This window comes from Mus pahari, chromosome 3 (genome assembly GCF_900095145.1).
Source record: "Mus pahari chromosome 3, PAHARI_EIJ_v1.1, whole genome shotgun sequence".
NCBI classification, from domain to species: domain Eukaryota; kingdom Metazoa; phylum Chordata; class Mammalia; order Rodentia; family Muridae; genus Mus; species Mus pahari.
This window is the reverse complement of record NC_034592.1, coordinates 140974510-140981429: the sequence shown is the minus strand read 5'-3', so window position 1 is coordinate 140981429 and position 6920 is coordinate 140974510. Positions and strand designations below refer to the sequence as shown.

The 6920-nt window shown below is 48.2% G+C and overlaps 1 long non-coding RNA gene across 2 annotated transcripts in view; it reads left to right on the top strand.

The window, feature by feature from the left end:
* Window positions 1–6155, top strand: part of LOC115063630 — a 22717-nt gene extending 16562 nt beyond the window's left edge. For both annotated transcript variants that reach the window (XR_003843492.1, XR_003843491.1), the window contains exons 2-3: window positions 2079–2881; window positions 5393–6155. This is a non-coding gene — a long non-coding RNA (uncharacterized LOC115063630). The remainder of the gene's footprint in view (window positions 1–2078; window positions 2882–5392) is intronic.
* Window positions 6156–6920: the final 765 nt, after the last annotated feature.

Below are 6920 nucleotides of genomic sequence, written 5' to 3'. Positions count from 1 at the left end.
GAGAGAGAGAGAGAGAGAGAGAGAGAGAGAGAGAGAGAGAGAGAGAGAGAGAGAGAGAGAGAGAGCACATGCATGTATGCATGTGTATACTATTGTTGCTTTCAAGTTTTCAAGTTACAAAGGACTGGCTCAAGTTTGGTTGCAATTATCCACATCAAGCGTCTCATAACAGCTTGTAATTCCACGCACACACACTCATGTGCACAAACACACACACTATTAAACATATAATAATATATTTATTATATATAAAGTATATTAAACATATAATAAGCATAATAAAATATTAATTCTTTGAAACAATAAAGGCAAGGAAAAGAAAAGAAAAGAAAAAGAAAAAGAAAAAGAAAAAGAAAAAGAAAAAGAAAACCACCGTCAGCATCAGAAACAACAATAAGGGCGTGTGGGCTGTGGTGGTGCACACTTCTAATCCCAGCACTTGGGTGGGAGATGCCGGAAGATCTCTGAGTTTGAGGCCACCCTGGTCTTAAAAGGTGACTTCCAGGGAAGCCAGGACTCTCTCTGTGTAGAGAAACCCTGACCTGAAAAAAACAAAACAACAACAAAACCCAACAAAGAACAACAAAGGCCTTACCAATATCTGTCATCGACAAATGTGAGGATAAGCTGTAGAAAAAGATAAACACCAACTGCACGTTGCAAGCCTCAAACCACAAAGCATATATCTACAGTTGTCACTATTGTCACCATTACCACCACCACCACCACCACCACCACCACCACCACCACCATCTGGCCCAGAGACATTTGCTGAATTATAGATATATCTCTCAGTCTTTGGCCGCAGCTGCAGGCAGGCACCCTGGATTCTGAAGGCAAGTTTATGCAATGGGAAGAATTATGACAATTAATTAGCAATGCCAGCCCTGCCTGGGTACATGATGGAGTGAGGAGTCATTCAATGGACATGCTGTATTTAAAAAAAAAAATGCTCAGGGAGCCAGGTGTTGGTGATGCACTCTATGAATCCCAGCACTCGGGAGGCAGAGGCAGGCAGATCTCTAAGTTTAAGGCCAGCCTGGTCTACAGAACAAGTTTTGGGACAGTCAGAGTAACACAGAGAAACCTTGTCTCGGACAAAAAAAAAATGTTCAGGGATGGAGGTTGGACGGATATCTTAGTAGAAGACCCAAGTTCAGTTCCCAGCACCTACATAAGGTGGCTCACGGCCATCTATGACCCCAGCTCCAGTGGATCTGATTCTCTGGCTTTCATGGACAGACGGACAGACACACACTTTAAAAATAGAATGAGAGTCTTTTAGCAACACTTTTGGTATTTCAAGTAAATTATGGGACCCCAAACTAGAGAATAATAGGGCTCTTTCAATGCAGGCCTGATTTTATCCATCCAAAGCCAGAGTTCATGAGAGCCCTGCCTTCCCAAAGGTGGGATGGGGGTCTGAATTTAAGGACTAATGTTATATTCTTCTTGTTTTGTTTTTGTTCAAGGGAAGACTTTCTCCGTTTTAGTCTTGCTTATCAGAACTCGTTGTGTCGATAGACTGGCCTCTGACTCACAGAGATCCCCCTGCCTCCGCCTCCTGCATCTAAGATTAATACACCTGGCCTCAGGTTCTCTGTGCTCAACATCTGGAGTGATCTTGGAAGGAAGAACGGGCAAGAGGTCCTCAGGAGGGCAACTGGAGACGGCTAGGCCTGGAGGTCTGTGGTTGAGCCTCCTAGGCTGTGTGGTGATAGTCTTACCGTGCCATCGCTGGATGATGGCTTCACGCCTTTCATCCTCACGATGGAGTTTGGAATCTGACTCAGGATTCTGCAGCCAGAGCTATGCCTCTCATCCACACCACGTTACTAACTCTCAGCCAAAGACCCAACTCGAGCCTCACTCCCCTTTTCCCTGCCACAGAGAAGCAAGGGTGGCTCTATGTGAGTCTGACCCTGTCATGTGGCCTTCTTCCCATTCGCTTCAATGGCCAGAGACTTTCCTGAGGACCTCGAGTTCCTGTGTGATCTCCCCCTCTCCTCTGATGCCTTCTGCCTTCTTCATTATACCAGCCTGTTCATACCTGCTTCTCGTGTTCTCTCTTTTTCCAGGAACTGTCACCGGCACCAGTCTCTCATCCTCCTTAGCTTGTACTCAAATGCCAGTCTTTGGCACTTCCACGTGGTCTTGTGAGTGGCTGAGGTCAGCTCTTAGGACCAGAGGAAGCCTCAGGCTGAGAAGTGAGAACTGAGCATCTGAAATGGGCATGGGCCCATGGACTCTGGGACTGTCTGCCAAGACTTGAGATCGGCTAATGTGTGCGGGGAATGTGTGGGGAAGCCTCAACAGCCTGCCTGAGGCCATCATCGAACCACCCCATAACCTTACCTTCCAGGCAGCTGCAGAATCCTTGTCATTGTAGTGTTTGAGACAGCCACGTGTTCTTTGGGGACGTTCATAATGAAGTCTGTTTGAGGCTCTACAACTCCATGTATGTGCGCAGAAGCCCCCAGGGCGATGGGGAAGGACAGGCCAGAACAGTGAGTGATGTCATGATTTAATCTGGTACCTGTCAGGGAATGTACAGAGCCAAACCTGAGACAAAGCCTGACCTCTGACCATGGAGCTGACCTTCAGGCATTGGGTCCCACCAGAGAAGGGTCTTTCTTATGCTATACATTCCTGCAGGAAACAGCCAGAGCAGATGGCAGGCCTGGCCGAGGGAGGCAGGCAGGGTTTATAGAGAGCAATACAGTCTGATGGTGTCCAAGCTGTTTCCCTCCCAGCCTGAGCAGAGGAATCCTGTCCAGATGGAGCCGCCAGGGCTGCAGCTGCTGGAGATCTGGGCAGAGTGTGCCTGGCCTACTGCTTGCTCCCCAGTCTTGGATCTTCCCGAGTGACCCCCAGCGGGATGGTGAGTGTGGGAGAATGTGCTAGAGGGGTGGGAGTGGAGACAGACTGTGACCTCAACAACGCCTTGGAAGTGAAGACTTCAATAGATAGATTAAATGAATCAGGCACATCATAGATCAAAGCTAGCCAGGTGTGGGGGCATTTGTCTGTAATCCCAGTGCTCAGGAGTTAGAAACTGGACCAAGAGTTCAAGGCCAGCCTTGGCTACATAATGAGTTTTAGAGTAGCCTGGATTACATAAGACCCTGTTGTTGTTGTTGTTGTTGTTGTACACACATGAATACACACATTTAAGGAGACAGGTACACTGTAAGGACATTTACTATTGAGCCTTCACCTGTCACCTTCCACAGTGGGGAGGGGTCTCAGACATCGGTGTGGAAAGTAGTGGCCCTCTCTCTTGCAACCTTCTTCCCTTTGAGAGCTCCACCCAGCACTCTTTGAGCCTACAGGGTAAGGGGCCTTGTGGATTCATCTTTTCACCTGCCTTAAGACTGGGACACTGAGGAGTCAATCTTGGGGTGATGATGTAAGGCTGTCACTTTGTTGCAGACTCTAAAACTAGAAAGAGAGAAAGCATGTGAGGAGGGACGGGAAGAGAGCCACAGAAGACATCAGGAAGGAAAGTGAGCCACAGGAGACTTCGGGAAAGGGCCTGACGTCACCCTTCTGTTTTTCTTGCTTGCACCACTGGGCTCAGTGCCACTGGGACCTCTGGGAGACGGCATTTTGATAAACCTGGTCAGACTGACAGGGACTCGGTAGAGGGCTGGTTCTTCACTCCTTCACGTCAGTCACGTCACAGGCTGAGGGTTGCTCCCATAGCTGACTTCCTAGGTGTTTTGTCCCTGCATAGATTGGAGAGTTAAAAAAAAAAAAGTCACTACCACAGTCCTGCCTTAGTCACTAAATCCCACCTTTGGTTGCCTCCTGGGAATCTTAAGCAAGCATCCCTGTGATTTCAAGGATGTGGGGGGAAGCTGTTAGGCAAAACTCATTGCATACCGAAGCTCCCTGACTCTGCCCTGGGCTTGGTGGCCGCTGATGCCTTCCTTGCTTTTCCATAAAGGCCGTTTCCTTTCATCCATCTCAGCATCTGCTACCTTCTGGGTGTCACCTCTGCCCTGGAAGGACTGTCCCAGGTTAGCCCCTTTACTTAGCAGCTGAAGAGAGGTGTTTCTTTATCCCATCAAGGCCCACGCATATCTGCCCAGATGCTCCTCAGAGTATCCCTGGGCACTGGAAGGAAAACAGGGACTCCAATCCTTCTAGTCACTAGAACAGGGACAAAGAGTCCATGCTGCCTCCCTGACTTCGGTGTGCACAGTACACAATTCACAGCATCACACGATTGCATTGGTGAAAGGGGGCCTTTGCACAGGACCAGACTGCATGACTTAGACATGCTAATTCAGTGGTCATTTTACAGTGTGTACTCAGATACATGAAGGTGTCTCACAGTGAACCACCAAACCATACCCAATCACTTGCTGTTTCATATAAGCACACAGGCTCACAATTTATCACAACATGGAGCTGAATTCTGTTAGAAAAGTCCATGGTTCGTGGCTTGTGATCTTACAATGACACAGTTACCCATGACATATTGTTGTGGAGTATCCACCAGAGCAGACTGCTCAGACATGGATTTAAGCCAATAGAAAGTCTTTATTAGCCAGTCGGAGGTTATGCTGTATGTTTGGGATCCCAGTGTAGCATCAAGCCTTTCTCAGGGTGAGCATTTAAACACACACACACACACACACACACACACACAAACATGTCCAGGATCAACATACTCAGTTAACAAGAACAGTTAGCCAGAAGTAGAATTAAAGAAGCTAAAAAAAGCAAGGTTAGGCCACTCAGAGACTATCTCAGGACTATGGACTTTGTGGGTTAGGTCTTTGTTTTCATTTTGGCAAGCAGAGCTGTCTGTGTGTTGAGTTTTACAGCCTGAATGTCACTTCTATCATGGTGTCAGTTTGTACTAAAGTCTGGGGCTTACTAAGGTCTGGAACCCTGTTACAATAATACATTTACATAATAGTACAGTGTTGTATGAAAACACACACACATACACACACACACACACACACACACACACACACAAGTAACTAAGCCCACGGGAGCATGCACAGACTTCTACATGACAAAATAAACCCACCCTGATCATGGCCTCCATAGACCCTGCAGTCAAAGTGAAGGTCATGACATAACAGCACACCCTCTTCAGTAGCATGCTGTCTTATGGCCCAGGGTAGACTAGTAGTAACTTACAGCCCTGGCTCACTAATCCAGCCACAGAAGCAGTGTAGGCACGGGGAGTGGAAAGAGTCTGATGTGAGGAGAAAGGGTGGCTTTGTTTGAACAGATGTCTCATAAAAGGGCCTGGTATTATTTAGCTGCTTTACTGAGCTAATGGATTCCAGTAGCTCAGGAGTCTGGGGGATTCATTAGTAGCCCCAAGAGCAATTGCTTCCACCCTCACTGATTTCTTACTTCCTGACAGTACAGCACCCTCCATTTCCCAAAGCGATGCCTTGTTTGAAGAAGAAGGGCAGAAGCCGAGCAAATATTTGTGCCTCCAGGCCTCACTTGGCACTCACCGCATTGGAGTTTTCTGCTGGGACTGACAGCAAGTCTTTGCAGGCAGATTCTGCTCTGCATGGCCTGGGAGAGATGCCAGACCCTGGCTGGGGTCTGTCCTGCCCATTTATGTGCTGCTGCGATGGCCCCTCTCTCCACCTCCCTCACTGCACTCCTTCATCTTTGTTCAGAGCATGCTTCTTCAAAGAATGGTCCATGCCCCAGCCTGCAGCCCTCTGTGATGTAGCTGCCACCCCATCCTCCCGCATTGTCCCCTTACAGACCTCGGATGCCATCCTCCCTCCCTTCACGCCATGGTCTTTTCTGCTTGTAGCCAAATTCTTTCCTTTCTGCCTTCTCCTGCTGCTTTTTCCGCCTCTCAGATGGCCTCTTCCATCTCCTCCCGAATGTCTCTTCAGTCTTAACCCTCACCCTCCAGACCCCGGGGCCATTCGTCAAGGCCGAGCCGAGGAAAAGACAAAAACACAGACATCTGGATACCGCACTCCGTGACTCTTGGAACTACAGGAAGACAAGGTGGGCATCGTGCAGGGAGAGGAGTCGGGGCAACAGAACTCATCTCAGACTAGGGGTCTGGTATGGGCTCAACAGCTCTGCCCCATGGGCTAATGGGAAGAGTCCAGGATATTCAGGTTGCAAGAGCCAGAGATATGGCTCAGTGCCAGGGTGGGTTCTAGCTAGAGTTTCTATTGCTGTGGCACGAACACCTTGAGCATAAACAACTTGGGGAAGAAAGGATTTATTTCACTTGTACTTCCACATCACAGTTTATTATAGAGGAAGACAGGCCAGGAACTCAAACAGGAAAAGAGCCTATAGGCAGGAACTGATGCAGAGGCCATGGAGGGGTGCTGCTTACTGGCTTGCTCATCCTGGCTTGCCCAGCTTGCTTTCTTACAGAACCCACGACCCCCAAGCCCAGGGATGCCATCACGTCTTCATTAGCCACCAACCAATACATGTAGCGCAGGTTAATCTTGTGGGGGAGATTTTCTCAATCGAGATTCCCCTCTTTTAAATCTACTCTAGCTTGTGTCAAGTTTGCAGAACACTACCCAGTACAGGGGACTTGCCTAGCACATACCTGGGTTCAATCCTTAGCACCTGGAAACATAACAATTTAAAATACTCAGAGACCGCTGAGGTAGGGGGGTTATTGAGAATTTGAGACCAGCCTTGAATGTATAGAGAGTTCCAGGATACAATGTGAGACCTGGAGTGAGGCGAAGGGAAAAGAGGAGAAGGAAAAAAAAGGAGGAAGAAGAGGAGGAAGAGGAGGAAGAAGAGGAGTAAAATGGAAATTTTTGGTTTCGCTGGAGACTCAGTTGTGTCATGTGATGTTTTTCTGGAAACTGTCTTATTAGAGGATGCTTTGTTGCGAACAGACACGTGGTGTTTTCCAGAAAGCTGCCTGGTGAGAGGGCATGTGA